Source organism: Gorilla gorilla, chromosome 6, assembly GCF_029281585.2.
Source record: "Gorilla gorilla gorilla isolate KB3781 chromosome 6, NHGRI_mGorGor1-v2.1_pri, whole genome shotgun sequence".
Classification (NCBI taxonomy): domain Eukaryota; kingdom Metazoa; phylum Chordata; class Mammalia; order Primates; family Hominidae; genus Gorilla; species Gorilla gorilla.
Window position 1 is genome coordinate 74,226,325 of NC_073230.2, and position 21,688 is coordinate 74,248,012.

Here is a 21,688-nt window from a genome sequence, read left to right on the forward strand (position 1 = left end):
GCAAATTTTTCATGAATGGTGTGACACCATCCTCTTGGTAATAAAAAAATTTACACTTAATTCACATGAGAGCTGGTTCATTGAAAGAACCTAGCTTCTTTACCTCACAATTCCTGTCCCTTACCATGTGACATGTCCAGTTACTCTTTGCCTTCCACCATGATTGTAAGCTTCCTGAGGCTCTCACCAGAAGCAGATGCTGACACACACTTCTTGTACAGTCTGCCAAACTGTGAGCAAATAAACCTTTTTTCTTTACAGATTATCTACTCGGGTATTCCTGTGTATGCAAAATAATTAATATAGTCTATAATGTTGTCTAAGTTTTCTGTTTTCTCTTGATTTTTTATCTGAACTTTCTATTTATTATTGAAAATGGGGTCTTGATTTCTGCAATTATTATGTTGCTATGTATTTCTTACTTGACTTTTGTCAATATTTGCTTTCTACATATTGGATCCCTGATGTTGTACATGCACATACATAGACAACTATAATAGTTATAAATTCTTGATAAATTTACCCATTTTAGTATTACATAATATCAGTTTTTGTCTCGTGCTAGTACTGGACTTAAAGCATATTATGTTTAATATAATTATGACTTCCTCACGCAATTGTGGTTACTATTTGCATAGAATAAAGATATTTTCCATTCTGATACTTTCAGCCTATTTGACTCAACGCTTATGAGTCTCTTTTTTTTTTGAGATACAGTCTTGCTCTGTCACCCAGGCTGGCTCAATGCAACCTCTGTCTCCTGGGTTCAAGCAGTTCTCCTGCCTCAGTTTCTCAAGTAGCTGGGATTATAGGCATGCACCACCTCACCTGGTTAACTTTTGTATTTTAATTTTTTTAGTAGAGATAGGGTTTTACCACTTTGGCCAGGCTGGTTTCAGCCTCCCAAAGTGCTGGAATTTCAAGTGGGAGCCACTGTGCCAGGCCTAAAATGAGTCTCTTGTAGGCCGCATGTTGTATGCTTTTTTTTTTTTTTTTTTTTTGAGACGGAGTCTCGCACTGTCGCCCTGGCTGGAGTGCAGTGGAGCGATCTCGGCTCACTGCAAGCTCTGCCTCCCGGGTTCACGCCATTCTTCTGCCTCAGCCTCCCAAGTAGCTGGGACTACAGGTGCCCGCCAACAGGGCCGGCTAATTTTTTGTATTTTTAGTGGAGACGGAGTCTCACCGTGTTAGCCAGGATGGTCTGGATTTCTGACCTCGTGATCTGCCCGCCTCGGCCTCCCAAAGTGCTGGGATTACAGGCCTGAGCCACCGCACCCGGCATTGTATGCTTTTTTCTTAAGCCACTAGGGCATTTTCTTTTTCTTTTTTTTTTTTTTTTTTTGCTATTTATTTATTAACTTTTTTTTTTTTTTTTTTTTTGAGACAGAGTATTGCTCTGTCGCCAAGCTGGAGTGCAGTGGCACAATCTCGGTTCACTGCAACCTCTGCTTCCCGGGTTCAAGCGATTCCCCTGCCTCAGCCTTCTGAGGAGCTGGGACTACAGGTGCTTGCTGCCATGCCTAGCTAATTTTTGTATTTTCAGTAGAGACGGGGTTTCACTATGTTGGCCAGATGGTCTCGATCTCCTGACCTGGTGATCTGCCCACCTTGGCCTCCCAAAATGTTGGGATTACAGGCATGAGCCCCCGCGCCTGGCCATTATTCATTTAGTTTTAAGATACAGTTACACTTCGTCAATCAGGCTGGTTTGCAGTGGTGTGATCATGGCTCGCTGCAGCCTCTAACTCCCAAACTCAGATGATCCTTTTATTTCACCCTGTCAAGTAGCTGTTTACACGTAAGTACCATTACACCCAGCTAGTTATTTATGTATTTTTTGTAGTGATAGGGTTTTGCCATGTTACTCAGGCTTGTCTTGAACTTCTGGGATCAAGTGAATAGCCCCCCTTGGCCTCCCAAAACCCTACGATTAATTTCTTCCTGTTGAATAGTTTAATTTATATTTAAATTGATTGTTTAAAGAAAGGAAATTAGTTACTAGTTTGTTATTGTTTTATGTGTTTCCTGTAGTTTTTTTTCTGTTTTACTGCCTTAATTTTTGTTTATTTTAATTGTGTAGTGACGTGCTTTGATTATTTATTTGTTTATTTATTTATTGAGACAGTTTCGCTCTTGTTGCCCAGGCTGGAGTGCAATGGCACGATCTTGTCTCACCACAACCTCTGCCTCCCGGGTTCAAGCGATTCTTCTGCCTTGGCCTCCCCAGTAGCTGGGATTACAGGCATGAACCACCATGCCCGGCTAATTTTTTGTATTTTTAGTAGAGACGGGGTTTCTCCATGTTGGTCAGTCGGGTCTCAAACTCCCGACCTCAGGTGATCTGCCTGCCTCGGCTTCCCAAAGTGCTGGGATTACAGGTGTGAGCCACCCAGCCTGGCCTTAATTTTTTTAATGTGTGTATTTATTAATATATCAATATTTCATTTAACCTTTTTTTAAAATTTTTTTTTAGACAGAGTTTCACGGTCTTCACAGAGTTTCATTGCACCCAAGGCTGGAGTGCAATGGTGTTATCTCGGTTCACTGTAACTTCTGCCTTCCAGGTTCAAACGATTCTTGTGCCTCAGCCTCCCAAGTAGCTGGCATTAAAGGCACACACTGTAATTGCCAGCTAATTTTTGTATTTTTAGTATAGACAAGGTTTTGCCATGTTGGCCAGGCTAGTCTCAAACTTCTGGCCTCAAGCAGTCCACCTGCCTCGGCCTCCCAAAGTGCTGGGATTACAGGTGTGAGCCACCACGCCTGGCCTCATTTTTCATATTCTGTAGAAGAAGTTTAAGGGTTTTATGCACCATTATTATTATAGTAAAGAATGTGTGTCTATATACATTTAATAAAGAGGTTTATATTTATAAATGTTTTTATAATGGTGTCCATCATTTTATTTTTCAACATAAGGGACTCATTTTAGCATTTTTTTTTTTTTTTTAATATGCAGTGTCTTACTATGTTGCTCAGGCTGATCTTCAACTCCTGGTTTGAAGTGATCTGACTGCCTTGGCCTCCTAAAGCTGTAGAATTACAGGCATGAGCCACTGTGCTTGGCCACCATGTAACTTTTTTTTTTTTTTTTAAGACAGAGTCTCACTCTGTCACCCAGGCTCGAGTGCAGTGGCACAATCTCAGCTCACTGCAAGCTCTGCCTCCCGGGTTCATGCCATTCTGCCTCAGCCTCCCGAGTAGCTGGGACTACAGGCACCCGCAACCACGCCCGGCTAATTTTTTGTATTTTTAGTAGAGACAGGGTTTCACCGTGTTAGCCAGGATGGTCTCGATCTCCTGACCTCGTGATCCATCCGCCTCGGCCTCCCAAAGTGCTGGGATTAACCATGTAACATTTTTTTGTAGAAGTGTTCTAGTGGTAATAAACATCCTCACCTTTTATCTTGGAGAGTCTTTATTTTTATCTTGTTTTTGAAGTCAATTGTGAATCAAGTATTATTGGTTAGATTTTTTTTATTACATCAAAATTTGGAAAGTTTTCAGACATTTTTGTCTTCAAGAAAGCTCTGGATTACTTTTTTTTCAATATTCTTCTAAGATTTCTTTCATGAATATATTGATGTACTTGATGGTGTCTAGTAAGTTTTACCTTTCATGTTTTAATTTTCTTCTGCAATTTTATAGCTGTGAGTTAGATATTTTAGGGTATGCCACCTCACACCAATCAATTGTATTTTGATGTTTATATTGTGTATGACAATATTTATCTCTGTACAATTTAAGATAGTGTGGAGCAAAGTCAAATATGAACCATATGTCTACTGCTGATATAATTATCTCTGTTTGCCTCTATGAAATATTATCCTTGTGTTTTTTATAACTTATTTATTTGTGGTGTTGGTTTATTGTGAATGGTTGTTTAATCTTGTCTAGGTAAGAAGTCAAAAAATTCTCCTAATGTCAACATCTATTTGTGAATCTATATTATGTTTGTTTGAGAGAAAAAACTTTTGGATTTGAAGATAATTTAAAAACTATCATAATTCTGTTTTTTTAGTATTGTTCATTTTTACCTGTCAAAAACACATAAAAAATTTACAATCAAGTATTTTTAAATATTCAGTTTAGTCATCTTAATGTTATGCAACATATCCCTAGGATGTTTTTACCTTGCAAAGCTACATCTCACTACACATTAAACAAGTACCATTTTTTTCCATTTCATGGCAGTTTTCAAACACTATTTTGTTTCCTGATTCTAAGAGTGTAACTGCTTTATATATCTTAATACAATCTTTTCCATGGCTGGCTCATTTCATTTTGCATGTTATCAAGATTTATGCTTATAGTTGTTACAATATTTCCTGCTTTTTGAAAAATGAGTGATATTTTAAATTATATTTACTGAATGATTTGTTGACCGAAATTTGCATTGCTTTTACCTATTGGCTTTCACTAACAATTCTGCAAAAATTATGAGTATAAAAATGACTCTTCATATGACCGTATATTTGAAAGTATATATATGTTGCATTCTATTTTATTAGTCTACTTTTTAACATTTGTACTCATACCAAATTGTTTTAATTCTGTAGCTTTGTAATATGTTTTGAAATCAGGAACTGTTCTGCCTCTGACATTGTTCCTTTTTTTTTTGAAGTTTGTTCAGTACTTTATTGTCTCTCGATATTTTATATACCTTTGGTGTTGCTGTTTCTATTTCTTCAAAAATGCAATGAGAAATTTGGAAAACATTGCATTAAATCTATATTACATTAAGCAGTATGGATATATTTACAACACTTATTATTTCAACCTTTGAACAGGAGTATGCTGAAGAGTGTGTTGTTTACTATCTATATATGTTTGAATTTTTGGTGTTTTCTATTGTTGTATACTCTTATTCCATGTTTGTCATAGAAAGTGATCTATACAAATTCAGTTGTAAAAAATTTGTTAAGACTTCTTTTTTGGCCTACCAAGTGTTCTATTGAGGAGAATGTTGTATGAGCTATTGAGGAGAGTGCGTATCATTAATGTTGTTAGGAGTATTCTCTATACCTCTGTTAAATATAATTGTTTTATAGTGCCTTTAAGCCCTCTCTTTTCTTACTAATATTTTGTCTTATTTTTATTAGAGCAAGTAAGTATTAAAATACTCTACTGTAATTATATTGCTCTCTATGTGTTTCCTCCATTCTTTCAATATGTACTTTACATATTTGGAAACTTAATGTGAGATACACAAACTCAAACACACACACACCACACACACACATATGTAGAAATTTGTCATAGGTTCCCAGTGAATGAATCTATTATTTTGTAATTTTTAAAAATCTCTTTGGAGTTTTGACTTTAAAGTATGTTTTATAAAATGACAGTCTTTAACTTAAGATGCAGCTTGTGTAATATTATTTTGACCTCTTCTGCCCTTGTCTTGTTAATATTCGCATGGAATGTCTACTTCCATCTTGCCATTTTTATTCTTTTGTTATCATGACACTGCAACTGACTTGTAAAAAGTCAAGTTGGATCTTGGTTTTTAAATGTTTTATATGAATTTATTGATGGAAAGTATGTCTATTGAGGCCAGGCATGGTAGCTCACACATGTAATCCCCACACTTTGGTGGCGGGTGGATCACCTGAGGTCAGAAGTTTGAGACCAGCCTGGCCAATATGGTGAAAACCCATCTCTACTAAAAATACAAAAAGTAGCTGGGCATAGTGGTGGGTACCTGTAATCCCAGCTACTCGGGAGGCTAAAACAAGAGAATTGCTTGAACCAGGTGGTTGAGGTTACAGTGGGTTGAAATCGTGCCATTGCACTCTAGCCTGGGTGACAAAAGTAAAACTCCATCTCAAAAAAAAAAAAAAAGCATATCTGTTGATCCAAAAGTTAATTTTATATATATTTAAGTAATTTTCTGAGAAAGACTTACTAGTGTTATTTCATTGTTTATTACATCTTTCTCATTTTCTTTTTTCTGTCTTCCTTTGTGTCTTTTTTATTTTTTTTACCGATATGCTTTCATTTCTGTCTTATTTTCTTTTGTGTATCTATACAGGTATTTTTCTTCTTGTACCTTGGAGATTACATAAAACTTCTAAAAGATACAACAATATATTTTAACCTGGTAAAAAATAAACTTCAGTTGCATTCAACAATTCTTTCTCATTACATTTGTTCTCAATTTTGTTGGTGATGTTGCTAATTGTATTTTTCTATGTGGTATGTTAGCAGATGTTTATAAAAATTTTTATGCTTTTATCTTTCACATTTTAGAGAATAATTAGAAATGTTTTCTGCACTATTATGATAATGCTAAGGAATTCCATTTTTGTGTATGTGCATGTCTTCCCTAGAAAGTTATGTTATAATGGTAAGGAATTCCATTTTGTGTATATGCATGTCTTTCCCAGAAATTTATGTATTTTCATATGATTATGTGTTGCTTTCTTGCATTGTGTCATTTTTAGTGGAAGAAACTCCTTTCAGCATCTTTGATATGTAGCACAAATGGCAGTGCCAATATACTTTTACAGGATTTGGTTATTTTGGAAGGTCTTTTTATTTGGCAGGACAGTTTTGCTGCTGGTATTATTCTCACTTGACAGCTGTTTTCTTCAGGACTTTGATTATGTCACACAGTTTTCTTCTGGCCTGCAAAACTTTCATGAAAAATTAACTGGTTATCTCATAAGATTATGCTTATAAATGACACTTTATTTTCATCTTGCAGCTCCCAAGATTCTCTTGTCTGTGACTTTTAAAATTGTGCTTATATATGTGCTTGTTATATAAATATGTTTGTGTGTATTGTAGTTTGTTGAGCCTTTTCATTTTTACATCATTTTATCTTATAGTATTTCAGTTATTTTTTGTATTTTTTCCCTCCACAATTTGTTTTTTAATATCTTTCATTGTTTTTGTTGTTATTCCCATTTTTCTGATTTTTAATAGTTGTCTGTGTTCCTGTTACACTAGTGGAGTATTATTCAATTTATTTTAAATTTTTAAAATATATTTGTGCATCTTTTTTTGTTTTATTTTGTTTTTGTTTTTGAGGCAGAATCTTGCTCTGTGTTGGCCAGGCTGGTCTCGAACTCCTGACATCAGGTCATCTCCCCACCTCATCCTCCCAAAGTGCTGGAATTACAGACATGAGCCACCATGCCCAGCCTGTATCTTCATTTTTTAATGCTTGCTTTCTGAAAATTTTATAATAATTGATAGGGCTATGTTGCCCTAATATTTTGTATACATTGTAATCTTCAATTGAAGTTTGAACATTAAAAAAAGCTACCTGTCAGTGTTTATAATGCAACTTTGTCCTGGCAAAGTCTGAGACCATTTGTCTGGCTAAAGATTCTGAGAGTCTTTCAGACATGTTCTTAGGATGTGTCATGTCTGAAATTTTTTAGGGTTTTTTAAGTTCATTCTTGTTTCTTCTTAATAGTCAGCAGTCAGTTGCTACAACTGTTCCCTGTCTCTTTGCAGCTGTAGCACTTACCTTTGATCTCAGTGGACTCAACATTTTGTCATTCCAAAGTATCCTGCCATTTGTTTCAGCACTTTATGTCATGGGAAACAGAAACCAGTGTCTGCAAAAGCACCTAGAAGCCAGAAATAAAGATGTATGTGTTATTATTTCTCTTGCCTTTTGAAAAAGAAACCAAGAGTTGGCAGTTTACTTCTAGAGGCACTATGTTGTATTGGGGAACAGAAAGAGCTGTGTTGGGTAAATGTAACAGACTTTTCTCTCTCTTCTGTGTGGCTCTTTGCATTGTGCAAACCTGGGGCACTGCACACACTTAACTCATTTATTCTCCACAGATATGTTTTGGTCAGTATGTTTTTGTTACATTTATATGTCTATGAAGGAATTAGAACCTGTGGTATTTTGCTATGCCATCTTGCTTATGTAGTTTGTATGATTTTATAGGTTAGATTTGTAAAGTATATTCATCTGAGTCTAGCAGGTGGAGTAATTTGTTATTTTTTGTTTCTTTCAGGTCTGTGTTCTCGTTTTGCCCAAGACCTTTGGCTAGAGCAGAACATAAAAGATTCTTTCCAAAAAGTGACACTGAGCAGATATGGAAAATATGGACATAAGAATTTACAATTAAGAAAAGGCTGTAAAAGTGTGGATGAGTATAAGGGACACCAAGGAGGTTATAATGGACTTAACCAATGTTTGAAAATTACCTCAAGCAAAATATTTCAATGTAATAAATATGTAAAAGTCATGCATAAATTTTCAAATTCAAATAGACACAAGATAAGACATACTGAAAATAAACATTTCAGATGTAAAGAATGTGGCAAATCACTTTGCATGCTTTCATGCCTAACTCAACATAAAAGAATTCATACTAGAGAGAATTTCTACAAATGTGAAGAGTGTGGAAAAACCTTTAACTGGTCCACAAACCTTTCTAAACCTAAGAAAATTCATACTGGAGAAAAACCCTACAAATGTGAAGTATGTGGAAAAGCCTTTCACCAATCCTCAATCCTTACTAAACATAAGATAATTCGTACTGGAGAAAAACCCTATAAATGTGCACACTGTGGCAAAGCCTTTAAACAGTCCTCACACCTTACTAGACATAAGATAATTCATACTGAAGAGAAACCCTACAAATGTGAACAATGTGGCAAGGTCTTTAAGAAGTCCCCAACCCTTACTAAACATCAGATAATTTATACTGGAGAGGAACCATACAAATGTGAGGAATGTGGCAAAGCTTTTAACCTATCTTAACTTACTGAACATAAGAAAATTTACACTAGAGAGAAAGCCTACAAATGTGAAGAATGTGGCAAAGCCTTTAACCAGTTTTCAACCCTTATTACACATAAGATAATTCATAGCGGAGAGAAACCCCACAAATGTGAAGAATGTGGCAGAGCTTTTAACCAGTCCGCAAAGCTCACTGAACATAAGTTAATTCATACTGGAGAAAAACCCTACAAATGTAAAGAATGTGGAAAAGCTTTTCACTGATACTCAATCCTTAGTACACATAAGAAAATTCATACTGGGGAGAAACCCCACAAATGTGGAGAATGCGGAAAAGCCTTTAACTGGTCCTCAACTCTTATTACACATAAGATAATTCACAGTGGAGAAAAACCCTACAAATGTGAAGAATGTGGCAAAGCTTTTAACCAGTCCTCACACCTTACGAGACATAAGAAAATTCATAGTGGAATACTATGCAGCCATAAAAAATGATGAGTTCATGTCCTTTGTAGGGACATGGATGAAATTGGAAACCATCATTCTCAGTAAACTATCGCAAGAACAAAAAACCAAACACCGCATATTCTCACTCATAGGTGGGAATTGAACAATGAGATCACATGGACACAGGAAGGGGAATATCACACTCTGGGGACTGTTGTGGGGTGGGGGGAGGGGGAGGGATAGCATTGGGAGATATACCTAATGCTAGATGATGAGTTAGTGGGTGCAGCGCACCAGAATGGCACATGTATACATATGTAACTAACCTGCACAATGTGCACATGTACCCTAAAACTTAAAGTATAATAAAAAAAAAAAAAGAAAAAAAGAAAATTCATAGTAAAGAGAAACCCAACAAATGTGAACAGTGTGGCAGGGTCTTTAAGAAGTCCTCAACTCTTACTGCACATAAGATCATTCATACTGGAGAGAAACCTTACAAATGTGAGGAATGTGGCAAAGGTTTTAGCCAACTCTCAAACCTTACTAAACATAAGAAGATTCATACTAGAGAGAAACCCTACAAATGTGAAGAATGTGGCATATCTTTTAACCAGTTCTCACAAGTTGCTATACATAAGATAATTCACACTTGAATGAAACCCTACAAATGTGAACGATGTGGCAGTTGTTTTAACTAGTTCTCGAACTTTACTATGCATAAGAAAATTCAAACTGGAGAGAAACTCTACAAATGTGAAGAATGTGGCAAAGCTTTTAACCAAGTCTCAACACTTAATATACATAAGATAATTTATACTGGAGCAAAACCTTGGAAATTCAAAGAATGTGGTAAAACTTACAATCCTCAAAACTTCTTACACCTAAAATTCATGCAGGAGAGAAACCGCACAAATGTGAAAAATTTGGTAAATTCTTTAACAAGTCTTCAACCCTTTCTGCACATAATATAATTCATACTGGAGAGAAACCCCACAAATATGAAGAATGTGGTAATGCTTTTAACCAATTCTCAAATCTTACTAAACAAAATTAATACTGAAAATGTTACAAACCAGAAAAATGTGAAAATGATTTTAACAAAACCTTCAAATTTTTCTAAACATAAAGGAAATCATACTGGTAAGAAATTATAAAAATGTGAAGAATGTGACAAAGCCTTTAAATGGTTGTCACACTTGATTGTAGGTAAGATAATTCATACTGGCAGAAACCCCCAGAAGTGTGAAGAATATGGCAAAACTTTAATTCCTATACCTTATTGCACAGGAAAGCATTTATACTTCAGAAAATGTTGTACTGATATAAAGAATGTAGAAAAGCCATTAATATGTGCTTACATCTTATTCAACATTAGAGAGTTAGTACTTAATAAAAGCATTATAAATGCAATTACTGTCAAAAACTCAGTATAAGGTTTTGTTTTAGTGTGTGTTTTTTTTTGTTTTGTTTTGTTTTGTTTTTAAATGAGACTATGTAATACTCTCTCCCAGGCTGGAGTGCAGTGGTGCAATCTTGGTTTACTGTAACCTCTGCCTTCCAGGTTCAAGCAATTCTCCTGCCTGGGCCTCCAGAATAGCTAGGACTACAGGCATGTGCCATCATGCCCGGCTAAGTTTTGTATTTTTTAGTAGAGACAGGGTTTTACTGTGTTGGCCAGGCTCATCTCGAACTCCTGACTTGAAATGATCCATACACCTCTGCCTCCCAAAGTGCTGGAATAACAGGTGTGAGCCACTGTTCCCAGCCAATATAAGCCTTTAAAGTAAAAAAAGAGTTTTTATTTTGAAGACAAACATTAGAAACATAAAGAGGGTTGTAGTGCCTGCCTTACTTGTATCACAGATCTTATTGTACACATTTTGTATCAGAAGCAGTTGCCCAAACTTCGTTCAACATCAGGGAATTTATATCGGAGAAAAACTACAAATGTAATATATTTCAAAAATTTTTCAAAAACTACATCTTAGAAAACACCAGGGGGTGCATACTAAACTATATTTTTCCACATGCAGTAAATATAAAAAAAATAATAAGTCTACGTAAGTATCAGAGAATTCACAGTAAAAATATCTAAGGCACTGACACTTCAAACATTGCACTAAGTAAATGTGCTGAGTATATAAAATAACCCAAAACTAAAGTGGGTAGATAAATTATTTGTACATAACTTTAAAAGAAGTAGAAATATTTTTGCAGTTACAATTACATTCAAAGTATACTTTTTTCCTTGAAAAAAATTGCAGAATTTATGAAAAGTGAATAATGTAATTCAACTCAAATTACTTCATGCTCTTCATTCCTATTGCATTCACTAGTGAAAGCATGTGATCAATTGTTGCTGCATGAAAGGTATGAGAGAATCTTTTTTGTTATGTCAATATCGTTTTTGAATTTTTCTATGGAACAGTAAAGACATTACAATGTAGGATGCATGACAAAAGTCTAAGTGGAGAGGCTCTTTGTGTTTAATTTATAATATTGAGTGATATATGAGGTAAGTGTTCAGAGTACTATTCTGCGTTATACTCCAAACAAAATAATTTTAGTTAAAATTAATTAGTATATAATTTTACTAATTGTACTTTTATGTAATAAAATGCAGTACAGTTTGAAAGGCAATGGAAGGGCACCGTGGATCAATAAGGCTGAGAGGCGAGACAAAGAAGGCAAAAATCTTTATTGAGCTCTCCGGCGATGTTCACTGGTCCGCAGGGGGAGGGCCAGGGAAGTCGCACTGTGCCAAAGGTGCAGCGCACTTTTATGGATGCTGGGTGAGGAGTGGGCGGGGTAGGGGCGGGGTCGGTTGAGTTTCACGCTTCTGAGTGTGACACGCCCTAGTGGGCATGCGCGTTAGTCGGGGTGGCGGGAACAGGAAAGGTGAACCCGGAAATGTTGAGTCGGGGTATCCGAGGTGGCGATCGCCATCTTGGAGTCTTCACCAGAGTCCAATCACAGTTTTAAAGATTTAGATTATTATAAACTTAATTTTTTAATTAAAAATTTTAACATAAGACCACTGTGCATTCAATGAAGTATTATTATGCCACTAACTTTTATCTATCCTACCTTACTCAAGGGTGTAGGTCAAAGATGGTAACAATAGACTATTTGATAACATAATGGACTAACATCTCCAATAATTTATTTTGTCAGTGGCTTCAAACTGCAAATAAATTAATGAATATTGTTCCCATTGGTTAAATTTATTTATAATTTAAACTTATTTTTCTCAATTTTTGTGTGTACATAGTATCTGTTTATATTTATGTCATATATGGCATTTTTTGATACAGTCATATAATTTATGTATTAATCAGATAAGGGCAAATGAAGTTTCCATCAACTCTAGCATTTATCTTTTGGATTACTAACCCATTCTACACTTTTACTTACTTTAAAATGTACAATTAAATGCTACTGACTACAGGGTCATTTTTATGAGTAAAATAAAAATTATTTACAAGTATAAATAAAACCCTGAGTCTTAAAATTCTGAGTTCTGCTTAAACATTTAAAAAAATTTGTTATGTATTTTTCTTTGAACATTTGGTCTCTCTCTGCCTGCAAACATACAGAATTTTAGTTTTGATTTACATAAAATTAGCTATGCACGTATGTTACTCTAAATAAACCTTAGGTGCAAGAAAATTATAGAGTATGTACGAGGATGAGTTTGTACCTATTTTCAGAAGAATAGAGCAATATTGTAACAAAACAAATATTTTAATAAGGTGACTTATTAACTGAAACTGAAAACCTCAAAAATGCTGAAAGCAAATCTATACTTTGCTTTTTTTTTTTAATTTATTACTGTAAAATCTTCTGACTTAGGGTTCAGAATCTCCCCATGAAAAATTTCTGTTTTTACTTGCCTAGTACTCATGCTAGACCTATAATTTTCTTGTCTCTTATGATTTTTTCTTTTATAGTTTATGAGGTGTTCATTATGTGAGCTGGTCATGACTAATAACGATTTTTATAAAATTTAATGCACACTGAACAATTTTTAGATGTGTTTACAAAATTGTGTATTTTATTAGGACATTTGATTTTTTCTTTTAATTGGAGAATTCTACATAAGCCTGTATTTTTTAACTTTTTTTGTTCTCATTATAATTGACATAAGTATATTTATTGAGGCAATTTGTTCAGATAAGAACTCGGGATGCTTCATAAGTCATGATGTTTTTTAATATATAAATGTGGCGAACAAACATGACAGTGATTGCTGTGTAGCAGATGCTCCATGATAAGCCATAAATATTCCTGCTAGAGTTAGTTTGTAAGTTCAAGTCGGAGAGGGAAAATATCAATAGTGAAGAAATAAGATTGATTCTTCCTTTGGAGATAACAATTGTTTTCATGCTGCGAAGCTAAATATTGCTGAACCTAAAGAGAAACTCTGTTTCTTTTATTTCCTAATTATCTTTAGTTTTGTTTGTCTTATTATGTGTCTTCTGTGTATTCATCACAGCCCCTCTCCCCTTTTTCTATGTGATTGCTACAGTTTTCTCATTGTCTTCATGCCATGTCATTTTACATGGTACTTTGTAGGTTTTGATGAGAAAGTTGGTATTTTTAAAGCACTCAAAAATTCATTTTAGTTAGAGAGTTTGCTTATCAATATAACTTTCAGATCAGTTAATTAAAATAAAAGGCATACACTGTCCATAGATTAGAGGATTAAATAACTTAGCATTGTTTTTCTGTTTGTAAACGGAAAATCTTATTAAATTCTTACACAGAGTGTGACACATTTAATATTTGCTAGAAAATGCATCTTAGAAATTAAATTATTAAGAGTTAGTGGTGAGGAATTTTAAATTTAATGTTCTATGATATAGCACAACACAGATTTATTTATTTATTTATTTATGAAATGGAATCTTGCTCTGTCACCCAGGCTGGAGTGCAGTGGCATGATCTTGGCTCACTGCAACCTCCGCCTCTTGGGTGCAAGCAATGCTCCTGCCTCAGCCTCCCTAGTAGCTGGGATTGCAGGTGCCTGCCACCACACCCAGCTAATTTTTGTATTTTTAGTACAGACGTGGTTTCACCATGTTGGCCAGGCTGGTCTCGAACTCCTGACCTCGTGATCTGCCCTCCTCTGCCTCCCAAAGTACTGGGATTATAGGCGTGAGCCACTGTGCCCTGCTGAATCTTTTATTTTTAAGTGTGAATGTTAAAGGTTGCAAAATAATAAAATGACCTCTGTGGATTTGAAATTTGGAATAATATTTCTTGTCCATATTGATATTACAGCTCAGAGGAATTTCACCCTGTTATTTTATGTGTCTTTTTAGTGAGTGAAGGTCAGTGTACAGTTTATATTCTTAGTCACCTGTCGTCAACTTCTTGGTCATTTTCTCTGGAAAAATTCTGGAGATGATGGCAACTTTTAGATTATTTTGTGTTACTTTTTATGCAAACTTGTTCATTGTGTTCCCAGAGTGGCCAGTCATAAGTCTGTAAGCAACACCTGACCTTTTAGTGTCTTCCATGTCATCACCATCTGTAATAAATAAGTAAATGTGTATTTATTTTGTAAAACATAATACTTGGAAGTATATATACATTGTCAAATGCTTAATTCTAGGTAGTTACCTCACATAGTTAACATTTTTGTGGCAAGAGCATGTGACATTGTCAGCATTTTTCAAAACTACAAATACATTATTTTGATCTATAGTCACTATGCTGTACAAAAAAATCTCTTGAACTTATTCTATTAACTATAATTGTGTATTTTTGATCAACATCTTTTCAAACCCTCCTTTCTCCTAAATAACTTGTGTCTGGTGGTCACCACTTTACTTCAATAAGATTAAGTTTTTTAGAATCCTTTTGTAAGTGAAATCATGAAATAATAATCTTTGTGCCTGGCTCATTTCGACAAATATAATGTTTTCCTCCAGGTTAATTCGTGTGATTGAAAATAATAAAATTTCCTTCTTTAAAGATGAATAGTATTCCATTGTGTGTATATACCACATTGTCTTTATTTACTCATTAAATGTTGAAACCACTGATTCTATATTTTGGTAATTGTGAAGAGTGTTGTAAAAAACAAGCACATGTTTCTTCATTCTGATTTCGTTTGTTTTGGATGTATAACCAATAATAAAATTGCTGTATTTGGTGGTTTAATTTTAAATTTTTTTGAGAAATCCTTATTTTGTTTTTCGTAATGACTGTCCTCATTCACATTCAAACCATCAGTGTGCAAGCATTGCCATTTTTTCACACCTTGACTAACACATTTTTAAAATAAGAGTAATTCTAACAGAAATGAGTTGATATAGTTTTTTTGCTTTCCTTTCCCTGATAACTGATATTGAGCATTTTTATGTGTCTCTTGACCATATGTATGTCTTGAAAAATATTTAAGCCTTTCGTTCTTTTTAATAGTCTTTTGTCATATAGTAATTTTGAGTTTCTTATATATTTTTGATATTAACCCCTTGTCACATGAATGATTTGCAAATATTTTCTCCATTATTTTAGTTGTGTCATTTTGTTGATTGTATCAGATTCCATGCAGCAGCTTTTTAATTTGAACTAATCTGACTTACCTATTTGTCTTGATTCCCTGGAATTTTGAGGTTAGTTTATTTTTTTTATTTTTTTGTTTTTTGAGATGGAGTTTCGCTGTCACCAGGCTGGAGTGCAGTGGTGTGATCTTGGCTCACTGCGTCCTTCACCTCCCCAGTCCAAGAGATCTCCTGCCTCAGCCTCCTGAGTAGCTGGGACTACTGGTGTGCGCCACCATGCCCAGCTAATTTTTGTATTTTTAGTAGACACAGGGTCTCACCATGTTGGCCAGGCTGGTCTCAATCTCTTGACTTTGTGATCTGCCCGCCTTGACCTCCCAAAGTGCTGGGATTACAGTCATGAGCCACTGCGCTGGCCAAGGTTAAGTTTTTAAAAAGTCACTGCAGCCTAGAACTCCTGGGCTTAAGATGCCCTCCCTCTTCACTCTCCCAACTAGCTGGGACCACAGGCCCAAGCCTGTGTGCCCAACCTGTTGTTATTATTTTTAATGTTTGCTAGTTCCAGGGGTGCACAGAGATTTAACGGGCACATTTTCCCAGGGTTTGGGCATAACATGAGCACTGGGAATGGAAAAGGTCCTACAGTGCCCAGAAGAATAGAGTCTGGATGTGGGTCTTACCACTCCCTTTCTCAACTTGATTCATTCTTGTTCTTTGAGGAGACAGTGATAGCAAAAGGGAACTTGGGCTTGGGGTTGGAGGGTCTGATTTTAGGTCTGGAGTCGATCTCTGAAAGGCTATGTGAGATTGGCACTGTCTACAACCTCTCTTCTGCATCTGCAAAATGAGAAAGATGAGGCTGGATGAGCCCTGAGGTCCCTTTCACTCTTTTTAATTTTTTTTTTTTTTAATTTCCATAGGTTTCGAGGAAGAGGTGGTATTCAGTTACATGAGTAAGTTTTATGTGTTTTTTTGTTTTGTTTTTATGAGACAGAGTCTTGCTGTGTCACCCAGGCTGGAGTACACTGGCACAATCTCTGCTCACTGCAACCTCTGCCTCCCAGGTTCAAGCGATTCTGCTGCCTCAGCTTCCTGAGTAGCTGAGATTACAGGTGCAAGCCACCTCGCTCAGCTAATTTTTGTGTTTTTAGAAGAGACGGGGTTTCACCATGTTGGTCAGGCTGGTCTCGAACCCCTGACCTCGTGATCTGCCCGCCTCGGCCTCCCAAAGTGTTGGGATTACAGGTGTGAGCCACCGTGCCTGGCTGAGTAAATTTGTTAGTGGTGATTTGTGAGATTTTGGTGCACCCATCACCAGAGCAGTGTATAATTAACCCAATTTGTAGTCTTTTATCTCTCACCTCCTTCCCAACACTCCTCTCTGAGTCTCCACCATCCACTGTGTCATTTTTATGCCTTTGCATCCTCATAACTTAGCTCCAACTTATGAGTGAGAACATACAATGTTTGGTTTTCCATTCCTGAGTTACTTCACTTAGAATAATAATCTTCAGTCCTATCCAGGCTGCTGTGAATTACATTAATTCTTTCCTTTTTATAGCTAAGTAGTATTCCATCATATATATACTACAGTTTATTTGCTCGTTGATTGATGGGCATTTAGGTTTGTTTCACATTTTTGCAATTGCAAATCATTCTGCTATAAACATGCATGTGCAAGTATCTTTTTTGTATAACTTTTTGCTCCAGGTAGACACCCAATAGTGGGATTGTTGGATCAAATGGTAGTTCTACCTTTAGTTCTTTAAGGAATCTCCACACTCTTTTTCATAGTGGTTGTGCTAGTTTACATTCCCACCAGCAGTGTAGAAGTGTTCCCTTTTCACTGCATCCGCACCAACATTTATTATTTTTTGATTATTTGATTATGGCAATTCTTGTGGGAGTAAGGTAGTATCACATTGTAGTTGGGATTTGCATTTCCCTGATTATTAGTGATGTTGAGCATTTTTCCATATGTTTGCTGGCCATTTTTATATCTTCTTTTGAGAATTGTCTTTTTGTGTTTTTAGCACACTTTTCGGTGAGATTGTTTTTTCCATGCTAATTTGTTTGAGTTCATTGTAGATTCTGGATCTTAGTCCTTTGTCAGATGTATAAATTTTGAAAATTTCCTCCCACTCTGGGTTTTTGTTTATAGTTTTAGGTCTTAGATCTTAGATTTAAGTCTTAGATCCATCTTGAGTTGATTTTTACATAAGATGAGAGATGAGGATCCAGTTTTATTCTTCTACATGTGGCTTGCCAATTATCCCAGCACCATTTGTTGAATAGGTTGTCCTTTTCCCACTTTATGTTTTTGTTTGCTTTGTCAAAGATCAGTTGGCTATAAGTATTTGAGTGTATTTCTGGGTTCTCCATGCTGCTCCGTTGGCCTATGTGCCTGTTTTTATACCGGTACCATGCTTTTTTGGTGACTGTGGCCTTATAGTACAGTTTGAAGTTAAGTAATATGATGCCTTCAGATTTGTTGGTTTTGGTTGGTCTTACTTTGGCTATGTAAGCTCTTTTTTGGTTCCATATGAATCGTAGGATTGTTTTTTATAGTTCTGTGAAGAATAATGATAGTATTTTGATGGGAATTGTGTTTAATTTATAGATTGCTTTTGGCATTATGGTCATTTTCACTATATTGATTCTACCCATCCATGAGCATGGGATGTGTTTTCATTTGCTTGTGTCGTGTATGATTTCTTTCAGCAGTGTTTTGTAGTTTTCCTTGTAGAGGTCTTTCACCTCCATGGGTAGGTATATTCCTGAGTATTTTGTATTTTTATGCAGCTGTTATAAAAGGGGTTGAGTTCTTAATTTGATTTTCAGCTTGGTTGCTGTTGGTATATAGCAGAGCTACTGATTTGTGCACATTGATTTTGTATTGTGAAGCTTTGCTGAATTTATCAGTTTTAGGAGCTTTTTGGAGGAGTCTTTAGTGCTTTCTAGGTATACAATTATATCATCAGGAAAAAAAATACAGTTTGAGCTCTCTTTACCAGTTTGGATGCCCTTTATTTCTTTCTCTTCTTTGATTGCTTTGAGTAGGACTTTCAGTACTGTGTCGAATGAAAATGGTGAGAGTGGACATTTTTGTCTTGTTCCAGTTCTCAGAGAAAAATGCTTCCAACTTTTCCCCATTCACTATTATGCTGGCAGTAGATTTGTCATAGATGGCTTTTATTTCATTAAAATATATCTCTGGTATGCCAATTTTGCTGAGGGTTTTAATCATAAAGGGATCCTGGAATTTTGTCAAATGCTTTATCTGCATCTATTGAGATAATCGTGATTTTTTGTTTTAATTCTGTTTACGTGGTGTATCACATTTATTGACTCCACACGTTAAACCATCCATGAATCTTTGGTATAAAACCTACTTGATTATGATGGATTATTTTTTTAATATGTTGTTTGATTCCGTTAGCTAGTGTTTTGTTAAGAACTTTTGCATCTGTAGGCTGGGCTTTGTGGCTCACACCTGTAATTCCCGCACTTTGGGAGGCTGAGGTGGGCAGATCACTTGAGGTTAGGAGTTTGAGATCAGCATGGCTTACATGGTGAAATCCCATCTCTTCTAATACATATATATATATATATATATTTTTTTTTTTTTTTCTGCAGTTCTTGGTTAGAATGTTCTGTAAGTAACTGTTAAGCCTGTTTGTTCTAGGGTATAGTTTAAGTCCATTGTTTCTTTGTTGACTTGCTGTCAGTGGAGTATTAAAGTTTTCCACTATTGTGTTGCTGTCTATCTCATTTCCTAGGTCTAGCAGTAATTGTTTTATAAATTTGGTAGCACCAGTGTTAGGTGCATATATATTTAAGATTGTGACATTTTTCTGTTGAACAAGGCCTTTTATTATGATATAATGTCCCTCTTTGTCTTCTTTAACTGCTATTGCTTTAAAGTTTGCTTTGTCTGATATAAAAATAGCTACTCCTATTTGCTTTTGGTGTCTATTTGCATGGAATGTTTTTTTTCCACTCCATTACCTTAAGTTTATGTGAATCCTTATGTTAGATGAGTCTCTTGAAGACAGCAGATAATTGATTGGTGAATTCTTATCAATTCTTCAATTCTGTATCTTTTAAGTGGAGCATTCAGGCCATTTACTTTCAGTGTTAGTATTGAGATGTAAGGTACTATTTTATTCATTGTGTTATTTGTGGCCTGTATACTGTTTTTTTTTAAATTGTATTTTTGTTTTATAGGTCCTGTGAGATTATGCTTTAAAGAAGTTCTGTTTTGATGTGTTTCAAAGATGTGTATCAATATTTTGAGCTCTTTTTAGTAGTTGTTTTAGTGCTGGCTTGGTAGTGGCAAATGCTCTCAGCATTTGTTTGTCTGAAAGAGACAGTATCTTTTCTTCATTTATGAAGCTTAGTTTCACTGGATAAAAAATTCTTGGCTAATAATTGTTTAATTTAAAGAGACTAAAGATAATGTCCCAATCTTTTCTAGCTTGTAGGGTTTCTGCTGAGAAATCTGCTCTTAATCTGATAGGTTTTTCTTTCCAAAGTTTTAGATTTCTCTTTCTCCTCAGAAACACCAATTATTCTTAGGTTTGCTCACTTAAAATAATTCCAAACTTCTTGGAAGCTTTGTTCATTTTTTCTCATTCTTTTTTTCTTTGTTGTTGTTGGGTTGGGTTAATCCAAAAACCTTGTCTTCGAGCTCTGAACTTCTTTCTTCTGCTTGCTTGATTCTATTGCTGAGACTTTCCAGGACATTTTGCATTTCTCTAAGTGTGTACTTCATTTTCTGAAGTTGTAATTGTTTTTCATTTATGCTATCTATTTCACTGAAGATTTCTCCCCTTATTTCTTGTGTTATTTTATTTTCCTAAATTGGACTTCACCTTTCTCTAGTGCCTCCTTGATTAGTTTAATAACTGACCTTCTGAATTATTTTTTCAGGTAAATCAGGGATTTCTTCTTGGTTTAGATCCATTGCTGGTGAGTGTGATTTTGGTGGATTTTTTTTTTTTTTTTGAGACAGTCTCGCTCTTCACCCAGGCTGGAGTGCTGTGGCATGATCTCTGCGCACTGCAGGCTCCATCTCCCGGGTTCACGCCATTCTCCTGCCTCAGCCTCCTGAGTAGCTGGGACTACAGGTGCCCGCCACCACGCCAGGCTAATTTTTTGTATTTTTAATAGAGACAGGGTTTCCCTATGTTAGCCAGGATGGTCTCAATCTCCTGACCTCGTGATCTGCCCAGCTCGGCCTCCCAAAGTGCTGGGATTACAGGCATGAGCCACCACACCTGGCTGGGGGGAATGTTAAAGAACTTTGTTTTGTCATATTACCAGAATTGTTTTTCTGGTTCCTTCTCATTTGGGTAGGCTATGTCCGAGGGAGTGTCTAAGTGTCAAGGCTACTGTTCAGATTATTTTGTCCCATGGGGTATTCTCTTAATGTAGTACTGTCCTCATTTTCCTATCAGTGTGGCTTCTTGAGAGCCAAGCTGTAATGATTGTTATCTTTCTTCTGGATCTAGTCACTAGGCAGGTCCATCAGGCTCCAGGCTGGTACTGGGGGTTGTCTGCACAGAGTCCTGTGATGTGAATTGTCTGCAGGTCTCTCAGCTGTGGATATTAGCACCTGCTTTGGTGGAGGTAGCAGGTGATGAATTGGACTCTGTTAAGGTCCTTAGTTTTGGTTGTTTAATGCACTATTTTTGTACTCATTGGCTACTTGCCAGGAGGTGCCGCTTTAAAGGGAGCATCAGCTGTGGTAGTATAGGGAGAATCAGGTGGTGAGTGGGGTCCTAGGACTCCCAAGAATATATGATATTTGTTTTCAGCTACCAGGGTGGGTAGGGAGGGAAGATCATGTGGGGACATGGGTAGGCGTGTCTGAGCTTAGCCTCTGCTTGGGCGGGGCTTGCTGCAGCTGCAGTGGGAAATGGGGGTGTGGTTCTCCGGTCAATAGAGTTATGTTTCCAAAGGATTATGGCTGCCTCTGCTGTGTCATGCAGGTTGTCAGGGGTGTGGGGGA

At 36.0% G+C, this 21,688-nt stretch overlaps 1 pseudogene; it reads left to right on the forward strand.

The window, feature by feature from the left end:
• LOC101133668 (zinc finger protein 85-like) overlaps positions 1-15,338 on the forward strand; it is a 51,379-nt pseudogene extending 36,041 nt beyond the window's left edge.
• Positions 15,339-21,688: the final 6,350 nt, after the last annotated feature.